Source organism: Pistacia vera, unplaced genomic scaffold, assembly GCF_008641045.1.
Source record: "Pistacia vera cultivar Batoury unplaced genomic scaffold, PisVer_v2 Contig829, whole genome shotgun sequence".
Taxonomy (NCBI): Eukaryota; Viridiplantae; Streptophyta; class Magnoliopsida; order Sapindales; family Anacardiaceae; genus Pistacia; species Pistacia vera.
In genome coordinates this window covers 406,028-430,188 of record NW_022196700.1, presented here as the reverse complement: position 1 = coordinate 430,188, position 24,161 = coordinate 406,028, and the positions used below count along the sequence as shown (strand labels likewise).

General features: G+C 38.5%; 2 non-coding genes across 2 annotated transcripts; both read right to left on the bottom strand.

The window, feature by feature from the left end:
- Positions 1-211: 211 nt before the first annotated feature.
- On the bottom strand, positions 212-318 carry LOC116118021. The gene has a single exon (XR_004126074.1). It is a non-coding gene; the product is annotated as a small nucleolar RNA R71 (small nucleolar RNA).
- Positions 319-17,697: 17,379 nt separating this feature from the next.
- On the bottom strand, positions 17,698-17,802 carry LOC116118024. The gene has a single exon (XR_004126077.1). It is a non-coding gene; the product is annotated as a small nucleolar RNA R71 (small nucleolar RNA).
- Between the last annotated feature and the right edge of the window lie 6,359 nt (positions 17,803-24,161).

Below are 24,161 nucleotides of genomic sequence, written 5' to 3'. Positions count from 1 at the left end.
GAATCAGCATATTGCAAACTTCTTGGAAATTCATGACACCTTCAAGTCAAACGGAGTGTCGGATGATGCCATTAGGTTGAGGTTATTCCCATTCTCACTGGGGGTTAAAGCCAAGGGGTGGTTAATGGCACTACCACCGGGAACTATCACAACTTGGAATGATTTAGCACAAAAATTCCTGACCAAGTTCTTTCCTCCAGCTAAATCAGCAAAATTGAGAAATGATATCACATCATTTCTACAAGATGAATCCGAGTAATTGTATGAGGCTTGGGAGAGATACAAGGAGTTAATGAGGAAATGTCCACATCATGGCTTGCCAATTTAGCTTCAAGTCCAAACATTCTACAATGGATTGATGGGTAATGTGCAAACCATGGTGGATGCAGCTTCAGGAAGGGCCTTGTAGAATAAGACACCAGAAGAGGCCTATGAGTTGCTTGAGGTTTTGGCAAGCAACAACTATCAAAGACCAAATAAGAGAGCAACACCAAGAAAATCTTCAGGTCTTCATGACGTTGATGCCTTTACAGCCATCTCAGCCCAACTCACAGCACTTTAGAAGTAGTTAGGAAGTATGCAGGTAAACTCTATTTAAGCACCTCAACTAACTTGTGACTTTTGTGCAGGAAACCATGTGAGCAGCGAGTGTCAAGTTGGGAACACATTTGCTTCATCATCTTCATCAATAGAGCAAGTGAATTACTTGGCAGGAAATCAGAGACAACCAAACAACTCGTACTCTAACACATACAATCCGGGGTGGAGAAATCATCCAAATCTGGCTTAGGGGCAATCAGAACCAGCAAAATAATCAATGGAATCAAATAACATTGCCAAACAACCAACCAGGGGTGAATAATCAACTGGGAGATGGAAGAGTAACAAAGTTGGAAGACGTGTTTGGAAAATTCATGCAAGAGACCACGGGTTTCATGAATGAGACGAGGACGAATTTTAGAAATCAAGGGGCGTCCATTCGAAATCTTGAGGTACAGATGGGCCAATTGGCCGAGAAGCTAAATGAGAGACCTTAGGGTGCTTTACCAAGCAACATGGTGACTAACCCATATGAGCAAGTAAATGCAATTACATTGAGAAGTGGGACAGTTTTAGAAGAGGTGGAAAAATCAAGGAAAGAGGAAAGTCCATCAAAGAAAAATGAAGAATCTGATGAAGAAATCATTACTGAAGAGAAACCACCTAGCCCAAGGAAAGATGAACAGAAGCAGGAAGAGAAGAAAAAGAAAAGGAAGGAGAAATTGCCATTTCCCGAGATACCACAAGAGTTGGTGCATCATACACCACCTGTGCCTTTTCTCAAAGACTCAGAAAAGAAAATTAGGATAAGCAGTTCATTAAATTTCTTGACGTTTTAAAAAAAATGCATATTAACATTCCTTTTGCAGATGCATTGCAGCAGATGTCGAGCTACGCGAAATTTCTTAAGGAAATCTTATCAAACAAGAGGAATTTAGAAGATGAGGAAACAGTAATGCTCACGGATGAATGCAGTGCCATCTTACAAAAGAAGCTGCCCTCGAAACTCAAGGATCTAGGGAGTTTTACTATTCCTTGCACTATAGGCGATATCACCTTTGATCGAGTTTTATGTGAGCTAGGTGCTAGCATTAACCTGATGCCTTTTTCTGTTTTTAGGAAATTAGGAATTGGTGAAGTGAAGCCGACAACAATATGCTTGCAACTAGCAGATAGATCGATAAAACACCCAAGGGGCATTGTAGAGGATGTGTTGGTTAAGGTGGACAAGTTCATCTTTCCTGCGGATTTCTTTGTGTTGGACATGGAAGAGGATAAGGAAATTCCTCTTATCTTGGGCCGACCATTTCTGGCTACAGGAAGAGCTTTAATCAATGTTCAAGAAGGGAAGTTGATTATAAGGATGCAAAATGAAGAAGTAACATTTAATGTCTTGGAATCGATGAAAGTTGCACCTAAGAAAGAGTCATGTTTAAAAATCGAGGTGGTGGATCAGTCAAAAAATTGAACCCTTTCATCTGAATAGTCCTAAGTTGGAAATTGAGAGATGCATGGTCAAGCCGAATCAGTTTGAGAATGAAGACCATAACACAAAAGGGTGCAAAACATTCCAGGATGAACCTCACTCGAGAGTGTGTCCTCACAAAGAACAGATGTCTCAGCTTAAAAAGGGTGAGGGAAAGTCAAGACAACGGAAAGCGGTTAATGAGAGAAGTCAAATCACCAAGGTAATGACCAAGGGATGGAAATGGGTGGTGAAACTCTCAACAAGGACCCGGTGCGAAAAAGATCATCAACAAAAGAAGCTTCAACACAAGGAAAAATTCTGGGATGTGATGTACCTGGATAATCCAGACTAACTTGAAGGCTTGAGAAAGTTGAGCTTTCGACTTTAAACAAGCACTACTTGGGAGGCAACCCAAGTGTTTTTAACTTTGGTATTTCATTTTGGTTGTTTGAATTTGTTTAATTTCATTATGAGTTTGTATGAATTTTAATTTTTGTGTTTTTAGGTGTTTCAGGTGAAATTTTCTGCTGAAGAAGGGAATGATTTTGCTTCAAACTTCGCTGCGGTTCTTCGCCCGGGCGAAGCAACCAAAAAAAAATGTGGGAGCTCCTGGAAGTTTTCGTCCTAGTGAAGGAATTGTCTTCGCCGCGGCGAAGAAAGTAGGATGAAATTGTTGAAAATTTTTCTAAGGCATTGTCGCCGTGGCGAAGAACTTTGTTAACCGAGGCGAGTTGCCTCGGTATGTTTTCGCCCTGGCGAAGAATTTTTCTTCGCCGCGGCGAAACCTGGGTTTTCTTAGGGTTCATGAATGAAGAACATTGCCGCGACAAAGCTTGTTCTTCGCTGCGGCGACGGTACTTTTCTATAAATACCCACTTTTCTTTTTCATTCTTCACACGACTCTTCATTTTCACTTGAGAGAAAAAATTTCAAAATTCAATCTTTTGCCTTTCTAGTGCTTTTCCAACCAAATTTCTTGCTCCCTAACCTTCCTAAACACCAAAACAACCCATTTCAACAACAATTTTTGTGAAAATTTCATGAAAATTTTTTGATCAAGAATTTGGGGCTTTTCAATCTAGGCTGTTTCTGGTTCAATTGGTGGTGAATACTCCTTCATCTTGGTAAGATCTCAAGTTCCTTAAACTTTTTATCGCACAATTTCAAGTTTTAGCTAGTAGATCTGAAAATTTTTGTTGCGGTTGAGTAGTGGAATTTGGGTGATTTTGAGCATTGATTTTGTTAGAGGAAGGGTAGTTCGTGCATTGGGTGATTGTGAGGAGTGTGGGTTTTGAAATATTGGAGTGTTTGTGTGAAATTGAAAATTTGAAGTTTGGGGGGTAAAGTGCAAATTTTTGGAAGTATGGTTTGCTTTTGCAGGATTGAATTGATTGTGTAGAACAACTAGGTTTGAATTGTTGGGATATAATTTTTGAGTAAACCTTAATTTTGAACAATGCCTGCCAAAATTAAGCATCCATACAAGGGTAATGGCAAAGGAAAGAAAGTGGACAACCGTTTTGTAAGTGAGGAGGCCTGTAAAAGGTATGAAGAGATCATCCAAATGAGAGATACGGGTATTATTCCTGAGCGCGGATTGACCGCGAGTCAGGCCTTGGACTGGAGTAGAGGGAGATGTTGGGAGATATTTATGAGTGCTCCTGCACAACTGGTTGTAGAGCCGCTAATGAGGGAGTTCTATGCCAAACTCCCAGATTGTCAAGAAGGTGCATTTTTTGTGAGAGGGGCTAATGTGCCATTTATGGAAAGGGTGATCAATCAGTTCTTCAACCCGACTAACCTTGATCAGGATGAGTACGTACAGTTTAAGAGATCACGGTTTGAGGATAGTATCATCCTTCTGGTCATTGCAAAACTGGATGCAGATTGGGCAGTGTCGAAAAAACAGAAAAAGACCATCAGGGGAACTCAGTTGACATCGATGGCTCGACTATGGCAATACTTTGTTAGTGTGAGATTGATGCCGAAATCGTACTACAACATTGTTACTCATGAGAAGGCAGTATTGCTTTACTCTATTGCCACAGGGAAGAGTATCGATATGGGAGACATGATCTGGAATAGCATTCAGCAGGCTGCCAAACCAGGGCGGACAAGTTACGATTTCCCACATCTCATCACAGCCTTATGCCTTAGAGCTGGAGTCGAGGTTCAGGATGATGAGCACCGTATTCATGCTGCCTCAGTTCTAGACTTAGAGTATTATAGGAAGCACCTTGACCGTCCGGAAGCTACACAACCAAGAGTAGGGGCAAAAGGTAGAGAACCACACAAGGCCTTGCCACATCATCCAGCTCCACAGCAACACAGAAAGAGATGATGCAGCAGATGATGGATATGATGAAATGGATGGGAAAACAGCAGGATTGGTTGGTTGATCAAACCAAGATGATGTTTGACATGCAGAAGAGCAGCTTCAACAAGCTCAAGGTTGACACTTCAGCTTTCCAATGGGCTGACAGGGATTCAGATGAATGGATGGGCTCCGAGTCGGAAGAAGAGGAAGAAGAAGAATGAGTCGGAGTACCTGTTTTTGTTTTTCTTTATGGTTATTTGTTTTTATTCGATTTTGTTGTTCATTTTAAACATTAAACTCAGTTTTATTTCTGTTTTGGATTTGTTTAGTTGTTTTTGTTGTTTCTTTTGATTTGTAGTTGTTAAAAGGACAAGATTAGGTTGTAATATTTTCAAGTTAATTTGTGAATTTGTGCTAACACAAGGGACACCATAGTTTCAATTGTTTTGACAGATTCTGGGTGATGAAAAGTCCGAGACCAAGTGTGCATTATGGAGCGACACTTCACGGATTAACCAGAGAGCTTTCTCGTACCTTTGTTATTTTGATTTTCTATTCTTGATTTATGCATAATGGAACATTGGGGAAAATGTCATGTTTAGTTTAGGGGTAGGAAATAGAAATAAAACCTAGTTTAAGGGTATATTGGCTGGAAACCAGAACCCGCCTTAAACTGCCTAGCAGTACTTGGCAACCTCTGGTATAACAACGCCACGTACACCTTAAACGAAATAAAAAAATTCTTTAGTTTGATTTGTTTTGCTGATGATGAATGTATAAATCAATGATGAGAATAGGGTTGTTGAAATTTTACTCTTGAGAATGTAAGCATTGCTTCAAGTTTATGTTTATTGACTGGATTTGATTGAGGTTTGTTGAGTGGTTCAGCCACAATTTTCATTTATTTCGGCATGCTTAGATTATCTTATGTGGTTAGGTGAAGTTTGATAATGTTGGTGGACTCTAGAACCTACTAGAGAAGTGCTTGAGGCGAAATTCTAGGATTAGACATGTTTAGAAAGATGTTATGCATTTTTTTTTTCGAAACGTTGAGCCTTTCAGCTGACCCATGAATGAAATTGTCCCTAGTAACCCATTTAGCTATATGAATTTTATTGCTTTATTTTTCTTGGAAACAACAAAATTGTCCAATCCTTATACCCTAAACTTTATCGTACCCTTAGGAGAATTCGGTTCTAATGCAAACAAAAGTTGTACGAATAAGCCAAAAGATAGTTTGGGGTTGGGAGAAGAGAATAAACAAAAGAGGTAGTCAGCTCAATTCAATGGAATTGTTGCTTAAAAAAAAAAAAAATGAATTCTGCCTAGTTTAAGGGTATACCGGCTGGAAACTAGAACCCGCCTTAAAACTCTGCCTAGCAATACTTAGCGACCTCTGGTATAAAAGCCATGTACACCTTAAACAAAATTCCCCCGCATTTATGGTTTCCAGAATAAGAAAAATAACGTTTGAGGGTTGTGAATTAGTAACATTTCAATTGGTGGTTGAGAAGAAGTGGAGTTCGATTTGATGTTATTTTTTGCATTAGGAAAACCGAGTTTTCTTACTTTGTTATTCCTATCCTTTTTCTTGGAAACCCCCTACCCGAGCCTAACGTTATAAGCTTTTAAGACCTTTTGATTCTTATCTTTGTCTAGTCCTCATTAGTGGAGAGTAGTTCAATATTTAGGCTTATGGAGTCTGCCACCATTTGATAAACTTTACATTTTTGCATAAATAATCTGGGAGTTGGAATGTGGATTGAAGTGGGGATCACCTACTCGTGGACCGATTGAGGAAGACAGTCGATATAGCCTATAACTTCTTGGAGTGTTGAACATTTTCTGATAATAATTTTTCAACAACTTTTGAGACTTGTGTAATTTCTAGGCAATTCGTATGTTGTTTGAGTCTTGTTGGTTTTTGTTCATTTTAAGTTTTGTTGTGTGGTTTGGTGTTTTTGTTGTTTGTTTTTTGTTTTTTATTTTCTTCAGTTTGTACTGTATGCTCGACGAGCATATCTTTAGTTTGGGGCTATTTGATAATCCATGGATTATACTGTTTTCATTGGACTTTTTAGTCGGATTTCAGGTACTTTCTAGTTCATTTTGACCTGAATTGTTGCTTAATTCTTTACATTTCGTGTTTCAGGTTAAATGGACATTTTGAGCAAATAAGACAAAATTGGAATTCTGGCCTCTGAAGTAAGCAGATCTCAGAAGTTGGGAGAGTTCTGAAGCAGGATAAGCACTATGAAGCTTGTTCCCAAGGGAAGCCACCGAGGATCAAGAACAAGCGAGTGTAATATCCCATTTGAGGTACGTATTTAAGATTTGCTATATTAGTTAAAGTTTATTGTTTCAACTTTAATTGAGTTTGTATGTTGATTTTGGTTGAATTGTTGCCTTGAAATTGGTTGAGTTTTGGTGAAGTTGGAAATCCAATCTTCGCCGGGGGCGAAGAATAAGCTTCGCCGCGGCGATGAGGAGGGGTTGCACTACGGGTAGGTTCTGCCCTGTTTCGCCGAGGCGACGAAAAATGCTTCGCCGCGGCGACGAGCCTAGACAAGTTTCTTGAGTTTTCTAGAGAATTCTTCTTTTGGGACACAATGACCATTCTACCCCTAATTAGTAGGAAAGTAGAGTAAAATGAGGAAATTTAGTAGAGATTGTGTTTGGATGGGGGGTGTATTGGTAAGAATCAAGGATAGATGAATTTCCAAGGAAGAGCAAGGGAAAATGGAAAAGGATGCTTATATATGAACTAAAAAGGGTTAAGTTTAGAGAAACCCCTTATTTTCTTCATTCCACCGCCTCTTCCATTTGCCCATTTTCCTCTCAATTTCTCCATCCAATCTTCCAAGATTTCTAAGGGATGTAGAGGGGTTTTGAGTAAGATTTCATCTAAAGCATCCTAAGGTAAGAATTCATGCTTTAATGTGAATTTTCTTATAAATATGGTGAAGTCTTATTAGTTGTTGCTGTCCTTGTGGTTGTTTTGAGTTGTAGAGAAGAGACAAGACCACAAAGGGAAGGAAAAGTGCTAAAGGAGTCACTTTTGCACAAGGTAAGTAATCCAACCAACTTGAGTTTTAACAAGCTTTTTGTGTAGAGATGTATGCATGATCAGTATTAGTATGATTAATGAGAAAATTTAATTAAGATGATAGCTTTTTTGGTAGTTGTTGGATAGATTCCATGTATGAAAGTTTTTTAATGTGTATTGGAATGGAATTTGAGGTGAAGTTTGAGAGATGTTGTGTGAAGCTTTTTGGGAGTGCTTTTATTGACAGGGATTATGAGTAATGAGGGAGTTTTTCCCCTCATTGGATGACTAGAGATGAAGGATAGTAGTAATTTTAGTAGAGTGTTTATATGCACATGAATTGTTTGAGGAATGCCTAAGTGAAATCTGCCCTGTCACTTCTGTGCTTTCTAAGTGATTTTTCGACATCTTACCGTTTGAACTGGGCTGAGACCAAACAGAGAAGTTGTAGCCCTGTTTCTAAGCTTTGAAACGAGACCAGAATCGTAGCAATCAGAGGTGTATAATGAAAGTTATGGTCTTTTTTGTGACCTGTGCAGAATAACGGTTTTGAGGAAATCTTGTAGTTGGCATTTCATTAGTGCATTAGTGAGCATGAGCTAGTTCTACACAATTGTTATTAACTTAAGTAGTAAGAAATAGCTTGAGATATGTGGGAATGTGAGTATAACTCTTTAAGAGTTAGAAAAGAAAATAGATAGTTTGTGCGATGGGGAACCCGTGAGTAATGGGTAGAGTATTCCCGCATGTACGCCGCATTGAGAGAGCGCATAAGATACAGATAGAGAAGTGGTGTAGCCCGTGAGAGTGCATGCGGTGAGGCTATACCCGAGTACCCGAAAGAGAGAGATTATATACTCACAGGCCAAGGGTTCCGAATCCTGCATAACCGAGTCCGATCGGTAGAATGAGTAGAGGTCACGTAAGTGGGAGCGAGTCCCAGCCGTGCCCCCGATAAGATGGGGTCGGATTTATGAAAGAGTTATGAGAAAAGTTCTAAGGGAAAGGAGAAAGAAAAAATAGAGAAGTTCCCAAAGAGAAATTGAATGAGGATTTGTAAGAAAGAATTAGAGAGAGAGTTACGGGGATAGCATAGTAGAGATTTACTTACTGAACATTATTTTAGTGCTCACCCCGTTGTTTTCCTATGTTTTGCAGGACCTAGGTGAGGACCAGTCGGATGGACGTCAGCGTTCGAGAAGGAGTGGTTACACTATCCCTTATGTTTTTGATGACTTTTGTATACGTTTACATTTTGTTGTAAAATTTTATGTTTGTAAAGATTATGTATATATGTTTAATAAAGAAAAATTTGGGCCCAATTTCTTTATGTTATTTTATGTATTTCATTATAAGTTTTTGAGGAGTAGTGGCTATTACATTTTTGGTATCAGAGCCGAGATTTTGGGATTTGACAGTGTGCCTTCTTCTCGCTACGACGTCCGATAGCCGACTGTGTAAGTTAATTTTTTCCTTACTTTAAGTGTTCTTTTGAATTGATCAAGTATGGTTGTTTTGTAGATGAGGTGTAGTAGCAGGAGGAAGGGTAAGAGTGTGATGCAGAGGAGAATCCTCCAACCACCAGAATTGACTCCCCCTACACCCTTGATGAGATGAGGATTCAAGCTATTGTACAATAGGTTTTAGCGGAGAGTCAGGGAGAGTAGTTTCAGAGAGAACCGAGACTCCCATTAGAGTACCGCCTCCACAAGAGCGAGAGGGGTCGGTACCTCAGCCAGTACAGACTCGGGGTATCCGATTCAGGGGCTATAAATCAGCACCAGCCGCCAGCATTTAAGGGTACAAGGACCCGCTTGAGGCAGAGAGTGGTTTAAATCCGTAGAGCGGACGACGGCATTGTTTCCCCTAAATGATAGAGGGAGATCAGATATGCTAGTTTCTTTGTTTAAGGGAGATGCCCGGATATGGTGGGAATAATGGAGGAGACCCATGACATGCCTCGATGACTTGGGAGGAATTCAGAAGGTTGTTTGAGGCCGAGTACTGAACAGAAGATCGAGTACATGAGAAAGTTCAAGAGTTTCTTCACTTGAAACAGGACTAGTACGGTGAAGGAATATTGTAGATTCAACTCCCTGGCTCGCTTTGCACCTGGAATAGTGTATACACCGGAGTTAAGGAGAGACAAGTTTGTGCAAGGGTTGAGGTCAGATATTGCCGAGATGTAATGATAGGAGTCGAGCCCCCCATACCTACAGTGAAGCTTTAGCACGGCTTTAAGGGCAGAGATCTATGTGAACAAGTATATTGCAGAAGGGTTGGCTTTGACATACCCAGTGAGCCATCCACCACCTTACAGAGGGAGAGAGTAGACCGTCACAAAGACAGAGAGGTAAAGGCCAAGAAGAATTTTCAGCCAAGGAAGAATAGAGAGATCGACATTACAAGTGGCCCAAAACAAAGGGTTTCCCCTTATGCTATTGTGGAGAGAACCATCTAGGGGAGTTTTTGAGGGATCAGAATGTGTGTTACAAATGCCGACAGCCAGGGCATATTGGAAGATTGTAAAGCTCTTCTTCCACGACGGCTCAGATCCCTAGAAGTACAAATGCCAGAGTATTTACAGTGGCACAGGGGAAGCTGAGGCCAGTCCTCAGCCGTAACTGGTCAGTTGTTTATTCATGCTGTTTCTTTTATGCTTTGATGATTCTGGAGCCACGCATTCTTTTATTTCTCATGGAATGATAGAGAGATTAAATTTGAAACCTGTTAAGTGAGTCAGCCTATTAGAGATAGTTTGCCTGATGGGGTTAGTGTGTTGACTCAAGAGATGTTTATAGGAGAGTCTGTAGTGATCCATGGTCGAGAGTTGGTAGTCGACTTAATAGTCTTCATATGCCCGATTTTGATGTAATTTTGGTATGGATTCCTAGGGAAAATGGAGTAATTGATTGTCGGAAAAAGAAAGCGAGATTTAATCTCGATAATGGAGATAAGTTTAGTTTTGGAGAGGGCCATCGGTTGAGTATTGTTATTAGTAGTGTAAAGGCGAAAAGATGTTGAGAAAGGGGTGTTCTGGATACATTGCTCATGTAGTACAAGTGGTGATGTTCCACAGTCAGACATTCAGAGGGTGCCGATAGTTCAGAATTTTAGATGTGTTTCCGGAAGACTTACCAGGTTTGCCGCCGGAAAGAGAGGTTGAGTTTAGTATTGAACTTGCACCAGGAACAGCACCTATATCTAAAGCCCCTTATCGAATGCCCCAGCAGATCTTCAGAGTTAAAGAAACAACTCAGGAACTTTTAGACAAAGTTTTTATCCGACCGAGTCACTCTCCTTGGGAGCCCAATTTTGTTTGTGAAGAAGAAAGACGGATCACTCGGATGTGTTGATTATAGAGAATTGAATAAGGTGACAGTGAAGAATAAGTCCCCGCTACCTCGAATAGACGATTTGTTTGATCATTTGAAGAGAGCGCAGTGTTCTCCAAGATTGATTTGAGGTCAGGTTACCATCAGGTAAGAGTGGTTGAGCAAGATGTGCTAAGAGTGCTTTTCGTACAAGGTAGGGCACTATTAGTTTGTAGTGATCCGTTTGGTTTAACTAATGCCCCAGCCGTCTTTATGGACTTGATGAACCCGGTATTTCATGATTGTTTGGATCAATTTATAGTGGTTTTCATAGATGATATCCTGGTTTATTCTAAGTCGAGAGAAGAGCAGAGGAACATTTGAGAATAGTGTTGCAACGGTTGAGAGAAAGGCAGTTGTATGCTAAATTTTCGAAGTGTGAGTTTTGGCTCGATCAAGTGGTATTTCTGGCCATACGGTATCGAAGGAAGGGATTTCAGTAGATCCGAGTAAGATAAAAGCAATCCTTGAATGGCAGAGGCCGAAGACAGTAAAAAGGTCCGAAGTTTTTTAGGTCTGGCAGGTTACTACAGACAATTGTTGAAGGGTTCGCCCAGTTGGCTAAACCATTAACAGCTCTTACCAAACAAAAGACTCCTTTCATATGGTCAGAAGCTTGTGAGGACTGTTTTCAAGAGCTAAAGAAGAGGTTAACAACAGCTCTAGTGTTAGTGTTGCCTCACGAGGGTGTGGATTATGATATTTATACGGATGCCTCTTTGCAAGGACTTGGTGCTGTGTTAATGCAGTTAGGTAGGGTAATAGCATATGCCTCACGGCAATTAAAAGTAGAGACGAGACCCTACGCATGATTGTAGAGTTGGCAGCCGTGGTCTTCGCTTTAAAGATTTGGAGGCATTATCTTAATGGTGCCAAGAGTAATATCTACACTGACCACAAGAGTTTAAAGTACTTCTTCACTCAAAAGGAGTTGAATATGAGACAGAGAAGGGGTTGAGCTGTTAAGGATTATGAGTGTGAGATTAAGTATCAACCGGGGGAAGCCAACGTAGTACCGATGCCTTGAGCAGGAAAGCTATTTGTCCCGGCTTACTAGGCAGAAAGAATTATAGAAGAGTGTGTAAGAGCAGATTGAAGTGATACCGGGAAGGATTGCCAGATTAGAGGTTCAGTCCACTTTACTGAGAAGTCAAAGATAAGCAAGTGGCCGTAAGTGGTGTCAGAGAATAGTTCAACAAGTGCATGAGGGCAAGGTAAGGAGTTCCACTTAAAGATGGTGTTCTCTATTTCAGGAATCGGTTGTGTATCCCTCAAAATGATGAGTTGAAGAAGAGAATACTTACCGAGGCTCATGCCACACCATACACTGCTCATCCTGGAGCAACCAAGATGTATCAGAATGTAAAGAAAAGCTACTGTGGCCGGCATGAAGAAGGACATTGCAGAATTTGTGGCTAAATGTCTGACTTGTCAACAGGTTAAAGCCGAACACCAAGGCCGTCAGGGTTGCTTCATCCACTTAGTATTCCAGAGTGGAAATGGGAGAGTATTTCAATGGATTTATCACAGGTCTCCCTAGATTACAGAAAGGTTATAATGCTATTTGGGTGATTGTGGATAGATTAACTAAGTCTGCCCATTTCCTTCCAGTAAAGAAGTACCACCTCAGATCAGTTGGCTCAGATCTACGTGAAAGAGATAGTCAGATTACAAGTGGCCCAGACAATGTGTCAGACAGATTCGAGATTTGTTTCAGCTTTCTGGACTAGTTTGCAGAGGAATTTGGGTACCCGTTTGGCATCAGTACAGCCTATCATCCTCAAACAGATGGCCAAACAGAGAGAACAAATCAGGTGCTTGAGGACATGTTGAGAGCTTGCTGTATGGATTACAGAATGTCATGGCATGAAATGTTACCTTTAGTGGAGTTTGCCTACAACAATAGTTATCCTACGATAAAGATGGCGCCTTACGAGGCTTTGTAGGAAGACGGTGTAGGTCTCCACTACATTGGGATGAGATTGGCAAGGAGTGAGTTGAGTACAGCTCTTGGGCCAAGATGACGCAGAAAATGATAAGGAGGTAAGATTAATCCGAAACAGAATGAAGCAAGCCCAAGAAGACAGAAGAGTTATGCCGACTTAAAGAAAAAGAGTGAGTTCCAAGTGGGTGATAAGGTATTTTTGAAAGTTTCCCCTTATAAACGGGTAATGCGCTTCGGGAACAAAGGGAAGTTAGCACCAAGATATATTGTTCCATTTGAAGTATTGCAACGAATGTGGAAAGTTGCCTACAGATTGGCACTACCACCTCGTATGGACAAGGTGCATGATGTCTTCCATGTCTCAATGTTGCGGAAGTATGTAAGTGATCCCTCCCACATCTTGAGTATAGAAGATGTCACCTTGTAGAGAATCTTGTGTATGAGGAGCCCCTGCACAAATTTTAGATCGGAAGATTAAAGAGCTCCGAAACAGAGTATTCCGTTAGTGAAGTTCTTTGGAGGAATCACAAAGTAGAGGAGCCACATGGGAGACGGAGCAAGACATGCAGAATAGTTACCTGGAGTTATTCGTTGAATTTCGGGGACAATTCTTCTAAGGGGGGGAGAATTGTAATATCCCACTTGAGGTACGTATTTAAGATTTACTGTATTAGTTAAAAGTTTATTGTTTCAACTAATTGAGTTGTTGTTGAGTTGGTTGAATGGTTGCCTTGAATGGTGAGTTTTGTGAGTTGGAAATCCAATCTTCGCCGGGTCGAAGAATAAGCTTCGCCGCGCGAGGAGGAGGGGTTGCACTACGGGTAGGTTCTGCCCTGTTTCGCCGAGGCACGAAAAATGCTTCGCCGCGGCGACGAGCCTAAGACAAAGTTTCTTGAGTTTTCTAGAGAATTTTCTTTTGGGACACAATGACCATTCTACCCCTAATTAGTAGGAAAAGTGGGAGTAAAATGAAAGGAAATTTAGTAGAGATTGTGTTTGGATGGGGGTGTATGTAAAGAATCAAGGATATAGATGGATTTTCCAAGGAAGAGCAAGGGCAAAATGGAAGGATGCTTATATATAACTAAAAGGGTAATTTTAGAGAAAACCCTTTATTTCTTCATTCCACCCGCTCTTCCATTTGCCCATTTTCTCTCAATTTCTCCATCCAATCTTCCAAGATTTCTAAGGGATTTAAGAGGGGTTTTGAGTAGAGATTTCATCTAAAGCATCCTAAGGTAAGAATTCATCTTCAGATGTGAATTTTCTTATAATATAGTAGTCTTATTAGGTGTTGCTGTCCTTGTGGTTGTTTTGAGTTGTAGAGAAGAGACAAGACCACAAAGGAAGGAAAAGTGCTAAAGGAGTCATCTTTCACAGGTAAGTAATATCCAACCAACTTGAGTTTTAAACAAGCTTTTTGTGTAGAGATGTATGCATGATCAGTATGTAGTATGATTAATGAGAAAATTTAATTGAGATGAGTAGCTATTTTTGTAGTTGTTGGATAGATTCCATGTATAGAAGTGTTTTAATGTGTTGAGAATGGAATTTGAGGTGAGTTTGAGAGATGTTGTGTGAAGCTTTTGGGAGTGCTTTTCTTGACAGGATTATGAGTAATTGAGGAGTTTTTCCCCTTTTTGGATGGCTAGAGAATGAAGGATAGTAGTAATTTTAGTAGAGTGTTTTATGCACATGAATTGTTTGAGGATGCCTAAGTGAAATCTGCCCTGTCACTTCCGTAGCTTTCTAGATTTTTGACATCTTACGTGTTTGAACTGGGCTGAGACCAAAACGAGAAGTTGTAGCCCTGTCTCTAAGCTTTGAAACGAGACCAGAACCGTAGCAATCAGAGGTTTATAATGAAATTTATGGTCTTTGTAGTGTGACCTGTGCAGAATAACGGTTTTGAGGAAATCTTGTAGTTGGCATTTCATTAGTGCATAGTGAGCATGAGCTAGTTCTACCAATTGTTTATGCACTAAGTAGTAAGAAAGCTTGAGATATAGTGGAGAATGTGAGATAAGCTACTTTAAGAGTTAAGAAAAAGAATAGAGTAGGTTGTCAATGGGGAACCCGTAGTAATGGGTAGAGTATTCCCGCATGTACGCCGCATTGAGAGAGCGGCATGAGTATCAGATAGAGAAGTGGTGTAGCCCATGAGAGTGCATGCGGATGAGGGCTATACCCAGTACCCGAGAGAGAGAGATTATATACTCACATGGCCAAGGGTTTCCGAATCCATGCATAACCGAGTCGATCGGCTAGAATGATTAGAGGTCAGTAGAGTGGGAGCGAGTCCCGGCCGTGCCCCCGATAAGTGGGGTTGTGATTTATGAAAGAGTTTGAAAAAGTTCTAAGGGAAGAGAAAGAGAAAAATAGAGAAGTTCCCAAGAATTGATGAGAGTTGGAAAGAATTAGAGAGAGGTTACGGGGATAGCATAGTAGAGGATTTACTTACTGAACTTATTTAGTGCTCACCCCGTTGTTTTCCTATGTTTTGCAAGACCTAGGTGAGGACACAGTCGGATGGGTCAGCGTTCGAGAAGGAGTGGTTCACCTATCCCTTATGTTTTGATGACTTTTGTATACGTTATACTTTTTGTGTAAAATGTGTATTTTTTAAAGATTAGTATTATGTTTAATAAAAGAAAATTGGGCCCAATTTCTTTATGTTATTTTATATGTATTTCATTATAAGTTTTGAGGAGTAGTGGCTATTACACGAAGTGCAGCAGGTGGCAGTTCTGAATTTCAAAACTTTTCAAGAAGCTTCGCCGCGGCGAAGATTTGTTTTCGCTGCGGCATGTATACCAGGAACGAAACATGTCTGCTTCTCTCTTCGCCGCAGCGAAATTTTTTCTTCGCCGCGACGACAGTCATAAATTCTAGTTTTGTAAAACGCACAGTTTACTTTGTGCGTGTTTTTCTGGGGAATTTGGGCAGGTATAAAAGAAACACTTAGCCTTTTTGTCGAGGGTTGTCGAGGAAGTAGGGTTAGCAGCTTTTACATTTTCTTTGATTAATTTTAGAGCGATTTACAGATTAGAAGTGAAGATTCGTTTGGAACCAGGGGATCTACATTGGGGAGATTTTCTTGTCCTTTCTCTTACTTTTCATATGTTGAACTTGAATATTATCGTTTTTCTATTTGTAGTGTTATTTAGCTATGAACTAACCATTTTGGGTTAGGGTTTTGATTGTAATTCGGATTTTAATGGGTTAAGTGATTGATTGTTTTATGTTCATATGATTGTGTGTTTGCTTGTGAGTTTTAATGCTTTATGTGATGAACATATGAGATTGAGAAATGAATCATGTTAGGCTTCTTGTAATCACCATTTAGTATTGGATGCTAGAGATAGATCAAAATCAATGAAATCATTGTAGGTTCTTATGCTTATGAGTTTGAATTGTTAACTTTCAATTTGTTGGTGCGGAAGGTTAATAAGGAAGAATAGAAAACATAGCCTGAGAAGGTTGTTTAACACCTTAGTGAGTTTGATTTACAACCAATGCATATGAATATGAATTTAGCTTATTTTTAGGTTTAATCCATAAAGTCCGAATGAAGTCAAAGCCTCCCGTTTTAAATTGAATTGAATTTATCCGTATTTTTCATCTCGCATTCATAGTTAAAGTTTTAAGTTAGTAATTTCAAATTTAGTTTTTATTTTTTTTTTTAAATTTGATCCCGTTAATCCAACAGAAATCGATTGCTCCAACTTGAGGACAATAGGATACTTAGTGCTTAGCTAGCAGTCCTCGTGGGAATGATACTCACTCATCACTTTATTACTTGAGCGATTAGTATACTTGCTACATTTTGCATGTTATAGGAAACACGCATCAAATTTTTGGCCCTGACGGATGTGACTTTATTCATGATTTCGAGTACTCCTGAGTTTAATGGGTTTTTAATTCATATGCTAGACTATATGCCCTAGCTAGTCTTGTGTTAAAAATACTAAGTTAATCCCGAATGCCTTACAGTAATACCTTGATTTAGTGAATGGGAACCCTAGAGACTGAATTGATAAACAATAGAGAGATATTTGATATAGAGCTGGATAATTATGGTGAAATTGGAGCCCTAGGTTTTGGTCAATTGGGTCTTAGATAATTTTAATAGTTGTTTAATTTTAGTTTTATTCAATTGTTGCTTCTAAAGTGATTTTTTGTAATTCTTTATTATTAATTCTAGTTATTAGTTTTAATTGAAGCATAGTTATTAGGATTAGTAAATTGCTTACAAATCTTTAAGGGATCAACCCTTGCTTTTGCACACTAGACTACAAGAGTGATTCGTGCACTTGCTAGGAAGTAAAAATGTTACTCAAGTTTTTGGCACCGTTACCAGGGATTTGTTTTAAGTTATTTAGTTTTCTTGATAACCGTGCTTTAATTATTGTTATTTAATTTAATTTGTATTATTTTTTATTTGGGTTGTTTTTTTTCTTTTGTTTTTCTTTTCGTTGGTGTGTTTGTTTTTGAATGCAAGGTCGCCGATCACTAGATAAAGAACTAGTTCCATACGTGGATAGAGTGGATTTGATTGGTAGAAAAAGGAAGGAACTAGAACTTCCTAAAAAGTCATCAGATTCAGAGTTGTTAGATTCAAGTTAGAGCCAGAGATAATGGCGAAACTACCTTGTCCTATGAAGGAGTATGCACGTCCTACCATAGGAACATCGCCATCTTGCATAGTGCTTAATAAGGCAGCAAGGAATTACAAACCGAAGCACATTCACTTTCAAATGTTATTGTCATTCCATGGCATAGCCACAAAGGACCCACTTACCTTTATTCATGATTTTTATTCTACTGTTCAAACTTTTCCTTTGCAGAGTTTGACAGAAGATTAGTTGCAGATGCGTTGTTTTCCTTACACATTGAAGAATGTGGCTAAAACATGGTTCATGTCATTAACTCCCGCTTCACTTACCACCTGGGATGCAGTTTATAATAAGTTCATTGGTAAATTCTATTCTCATGCCAAAACTATAGAGTTTAGAGGTAAGATTGCTACCTTCTCACAAATGGAAGGTGAGCCATTCCATGAAGCTTGGGAACATTTTGAATTGTTTTTAGTTTAGTGTCCAAATCATAGATATCCTTTAGAGTTACTACATCAATTTTTCTATGATGGACTGACATAGGCTTGTTAAGCCATGGTTGATAATGTTGTAGGTGATGCTATGGGAGAGAAGACTACACAAGAGATGAATGAGTTATATGAGATGCTTGGAGCCAACACCCAGCAAAAAAGTGGGCTGAGACCACCCAGCAAAAAAGTGTTAGATGTAGATCTGGAGGGATATATGAAGTAAATACTAACACTGATTGGAAATTTCAGAATTGACCAAGCAAATGAAAACTATGGGCAACATGATGATGGGACAAGGACTAAGAAATTCCAATGAGGTATGTGCTATTTGTGGTATTGTTGGTCATGCAACTAATGGTTGTCCTTCTCGTGGAAATTTTCCAGAGTTTGTTGAGCAAGTTAATATGATGAATTCTTACAACCCCCAAGGCCTCATGATCCTTATCCAAATACTTATAATCCAAGGCAGAGGAGTCATCCCAATTTTTCTTAGAGCAACAATTAGCAACAAGAGAGATCTAATAATCAACTGCAGAAGCCCTCATTGGAAGAGACACTGAATAATTTTATTCAAGTTTCTCAACAGAACCAACAAAATTTTGAACAAAGGTTTTAGCAGCAAGAGACATCCATTAGAAAGCTAGAGGTTCAAATAGGACAGATAGTAGATGCAGTACAAGGTCATTTTCTTGGGAAATTACCAAGCCAACCTGAACAAGCGAAAACAGTCATAGTGCTCCAAAGTGGTAAAGTAATTCACAAGGAAATTAATTATGAATCTAATAAGCCTTTAATTGATTATGTAGGGGAAGATAAAATGAATGAGAAGCAATTACATGTATCCATTCAGAATGAGGAGATCAACCCCATCGTTGCTCTACCAAAGCCTTATGTTCCACCTATTCCTTTTTCGAGCCGATTGAAGAACAACAAATGGGATAAGTCATTCTATGAAATTTATGATATTTTATCTAAAGTTAATGTGAACTTACCCTTGCTTTATGTGATGAGGAATATACCAGCTTAAGCAAAGTTCTTGAAGGATTTGATTACTTGCAAGCATAAGTTTGAACCCAACGAAAAATTTATGGTTCTAGAAAATATAAGTGTTGTGCTTCAAAGGAATTTGCCACCCAAGTTGAAAGATCTAGGTAGCTTCATCATTAACTTTACCATGGGTGATGAAAAGGAAGAACGAGCAATGCTAGATTTGGGGGCAAGCATTAATATCATGCCTTACTTCACTTATCTACGATTAGGATTTTGGGAATTAAAGCCAACAACAATGTCTCTACAATTGGCTAACAATTCAATTAAATATCCAAGAGGTATTGTAGAGAATGTCTTGGTTAAAGTTGATAAATTGATAATTACTGTTGATTTTGTAGTCTTAGATATGAAAAAGCCATCAACTCATGATAGAGATTTTCCCATTTTGCTCGGCCGCCCATTTATGGCTACAACTAAGACAGTGATTGATGTTCAGAATGGCAAGCTTAGTATGACATTTTTGGATGAGACTGTGGAGTTCTTAGTTTTTAATTCCTTGGCATTTCCCTCAGATTCCAATGATTGAACCTGATAGATCACGCATTTCGTCTAGCCTAAATGTTAAATAAAGCACTTCTTGGGAGGCAACCCAACTTTTTACTTTGAATTTTATGTTAATTTCATTTATGGTTTTATTTTCTTTAGTTTTTCAATGTTTTTGTTGTTTTGTTTTAGGTTATTTTGTTGTATTTTATGGTTTAGTTGTCTAATAGGAAAAGAACTTCATGCCTCGGCGCAATATATTTATGCTGCGGTGGAGCAAGGAAGAGACATAAGCAATTTGGGCAGCAACTTCATGTCCTGACGTGATGTAAATGGCACCACAGCGCCACACAGGTTTTGGTGATGTCTCTAAAAAGGGGGTAACTTTCTCTTTGCTTCTCTATTTTTCCTTTCTAATTGTTAGATTAAGGACAATGGCTTTAGGTTGGGGGTGGGGAAGTTCCCTTTTCCTGAATTCTCTTAATTGAATTTTTTTTTTAATTTTTGTGAATTTTTTTTTTTTAGATTTGGTGTGTTTTCATGTTATTTTTAATTTAGTGTGTTTCAGTTTTTCTGAATTAATTTATATGTCAATGATAACAACATGATTGCAATGACATAGACATTTAGAACAAGTCAAATTTTTACTTTAGTTTAGGAATAATTCTGAATGTTGGTTTTGCTTAAGTTTGAGACTCTCATGAATGTGGTTTGTAAGCTGGGTTAGTTCTAGCATTTAGGGATGTTTTGTGTGTGATTATCCTATGACATTGTTGAGATCCCCAAATTCTAGAACCTATTTGATGACCACTTGAGGTGAAATCCTAGATGACACATGACTCAAGAAATGATTTAGGCCATCTTTGGACCGTTTGTGCCTTTCAAGCCAACCCTATGTTTGATTATCTCTAGTCATCCCATTGTGCCAATATTGAATTTATATAAGCCTTGATTTTCTATCATTTACGTCACAATAACATACCTTTTTAACCCTTAAACACACTACTCTACCTGTGATTTTTAAGAGGATTTAATATGAATTTATTGAAAGTAAAAGTGTTTGTGTGTGGCTTAGAGTGTCTTTCTCAAAATTTTGAAGGGTATTCAAAATAATGGGTTGGGGGTTATGGTGTATTGTGAATATCAAGGTAACAAGGGGAATGGTTGTAATATCCTTGCTTCCTAACTATAGTTTCATTCAAAAAATAAATAAATAAATAAACAATAAAAAAAAAGAAAAAAAAGGAAGAAAAAGAAAAGAAAAAAAAGAACAAATCAAGGAATTATCGAAAGTGTGTAATGTTAGGAAACGATCAAGTCATGGTAGNAAATTTACGATATTTTATCTAAAGTTAATGTGAACATACCTTTGCTTGATGTGATAAGGAATATGCCAGCTTATGCAAAGTTCTTGAAGGATTTGATTACTCACAAGTGTAAGTTTGAACCTAATGAAAAAGTAATGGTTCCTGAAAAGGTAAGTGTTGTGCTTCAAAGGAATCTGCCACCGAAATTGAAAGATCCAGGTAGTTTCATCATCAACTTTATTGTGGGTGATACAAAGGAAGAATGAGCAATGCTAGATTTGGGGACAAGTATTAATCTCATGCCTTACTTCACTTATCTGCGATTAGGATTGGCGGAATTAAAGCCAACAACAATGTCTCTACAACTTGCTGACAGTTCAATTAAATATCCAAGAGGTATTGTAGAGAATGTCTTGGTTAAAGTTGATAAACTAATAATTCCTATTGATTGTGCAGTCTTAGACATGAAGAAGCCGTCAACTCATGCTAGAGATTTGCCCATTTTGTTCGGCCGCCCATTTATGGCTACAACTAAGACAGTGATTGATGTTCTGAATGGAAAGCTCATTATGACAGTTTTGGATGAAACAGTGGAGTTCTTAATTTTCAATTCCTTGGCGTTTCCTTCTGATTCCAATGATTGAGCATGATAGATCGCGCATTATGTCTAGCCTAGACATTAAATAAAGTGCTTATTGGGAGGCAACCCAAGCTTTTTACTTTGAACTTTATGTTAATTTCTTTAATGGTTTTATTTTCTTAGTTTTTCAAGTGTTTTTAGTGTTCTCGTTGTTAGAGTAGGTGCCCTAGAGCCAATCAATTACTGTATAATTATTCTGTAATAAATGTTTATTTATCAATAAAAGGCATATTCTTCTATATCGTGTTTGTAATGATATATGTTCTTAGGATGGCAGAACCATGACGAGGGTATCAAGTGTTTCAAATTTTGATAGTGAGAACCCTATGATCACATATGGTGGCCATTCTAGAAACGTCCATAGCCCCATTATTATTCTGACCAAGGACATAGATAATATGGTTAGGCTATCATTGTGTTAAACGACCCTGTCAAAAGGTAGTGACTGATCTCACTTGTCAAGGTTGTTTGCCGACAACCTAGTGCAACACATAGGTGCTTGCTAGAGGCAAGTTCATTGGACAAACCCACCAGAGGATTCCATATGGATGGTAACCCTAGTGTCCATGGAATAAATCCTCTAACGGATGGTGGTGCATGTGATCCTTAGACTTGAGATCACTGGAGCGCCTTGTGCACCAATTGGTGTAGTTTGACACTAGCCCAACGTAGTTCTATTCAGAGCTATCAATACGATAGTGATTGGCTACATTGAGAAGTGTATCGAGACTATGGTGGATCGACAAAGGATTCATCACTCCTGGTTACGAGAGAAGTTATCTCACTAGGTAATTTAGTAAATGGCAATGACACTAATCTGTGGCCACAGTGGGATTGAGTGATGCTCAATCCAATTTAATATTCTTGTCATTGGTTCTAGTAACTGAATACAAACATGTCGAGGATATCTAGGTTGACACTATTTCTGTACCTCAGTCTCGATGAGATAAGAGTTGATGAAAGGATTTGATTGCATGGTAACCAAACTATGACGGGCTGTGGTTTCACTGATCCAAATCTATCGGGTGGCCATATGCCTTGCTAGGGGCCAATCTTGGTCCATGGTGGTGTGAAACGATTAATTGGTGTTAATCGCGATATACTCACCACCGAATGACAAGGAGCCTACGGGTCACACACTTAGAAGATAATTTAAGAATCAATTTGTGAGAAGGGTATTTCGTCTTTTGGATAAAAGGGTATTTGGTAATCTCACAGTGTAATTAAGTGCTTAGCTTGTTGCTGAATTTAATTTTAATATTAAAATTAAATTAGTGAGATATATTTATATATCTATGATATATAAAGAATTATTATTATTAATTGAATGTATATATTATTATATATAATTGATTTTAATTATATAATAATAATTAATTAAAATACCATAAAGGGTGTGTTTGGTTGCAAGGGTGAACTAGGTTGGAGCCCATGGCTATCTAAGTGGAATAGGATTTTATTGTCGCACTATATAAGTGAAACTTAAAAATTAAAACATAAGGAGATTCATTCAATTAAAACGTAGCCACCTATCTCTCTCTCTCTCAAGAAGAAAACTTTCTTGTTCTTCTTTCTTGATTCTTGAAGCCCTTGATTGTGCTAGAAAAATAATCAAGGGTTATGTGGATTATCTTCGTGTGGACTCTGTGAGTGCGATCCTACTTTCGATCGATTGGCGAAAAATCACGTGAATAGCAGACGGTGAACAGCAAATGATGACAATAACCATTGAACAGTAAAGTAATAGTGTCCTGTCGAAATCAGAGATATTCGAAGGAGCTTCAAACTACGTAAGTATTCAATCCTTGAATGGATTTACTTTAAATATTTTGTTTATAACATGTAAACGATATAATCTTATAGGATCTAGGCAAGAAAATAATTGATTTACCAATTGATTTTTTGTTTCCACGCATGGTAGATCAATTACTTACACTTGTTTTTGTTTTAGTTATTTTGTTGTGATTTTATGGTTTAGTTGTTTTGTAGGAAAAGAGCTTCACGCCACAGCTGTAAATATTTATGTTGCAGTGTAGCAAGGAAGAGACTTAGGCAATTTAGGGAAAAACTGATACCGCAGCGTAATGAAAATGGCATCGCGGCACCACATGGGTTTTGATGTCTCAAAAGAGGGAGGTAAATTTCTCTTTCCGTTTCTGTTTTCTTTCTATTTTTACATGAGGACAATGTAGGTTTTAGGTTAGGGGTGGGGAAGTTTCTTTTCCTGAAATGTTTTAATTGATTTTTTTTTTTTTTAATTTTTTTAGATTTGGGTGTTTTTATGTATTTTAATGGTGTGTTTCAGTTTTTCTGAATTAATTATAGTCAATGATAGTAACGATTGCAATGACATGGACATCTAGAACAAGTCAAATTTTACTTTAGTTAAGAATAATTCTGAATGTTGGTTTTGCCTAAGTTTGAGACTCTCATGTTTGTGGTGTCTGTCTGGTGGGTTTAGTCTAGCATTTAGGTGTTAGTAAACGGTCCCGTATACGCAGCGGAAACAAAAATAATAATAAGATCGTTTAACATGAGCCAAGATCAAGGTATGATTTTACAAATTTAATATTAAATAAAATCTGATAAATATTCAAACATGAGTTAAGAGAAACAAACGCACGTTGAAGGCTCCTCCAAATTTGGCGACGAACGTTTTGCTACCGATCCAAGTGTAGGACCGAACCTGCGTAGTCCACACGAAAGACAATCTTAAAAGAACCAAAGGGGATTTGCTAGATCCTCTTTGGCTTCAAGATTAAGAAGAAAAGCAAACATCAATTGAATTGATTTTAGGCTCTGGAGTTACTGCCGTGGGAAAGGCAAAAATTGGGGCTGCTGTGTTTTGTTTTCAAAGAGAAAAAAAACCTTAATTAAAAAACAC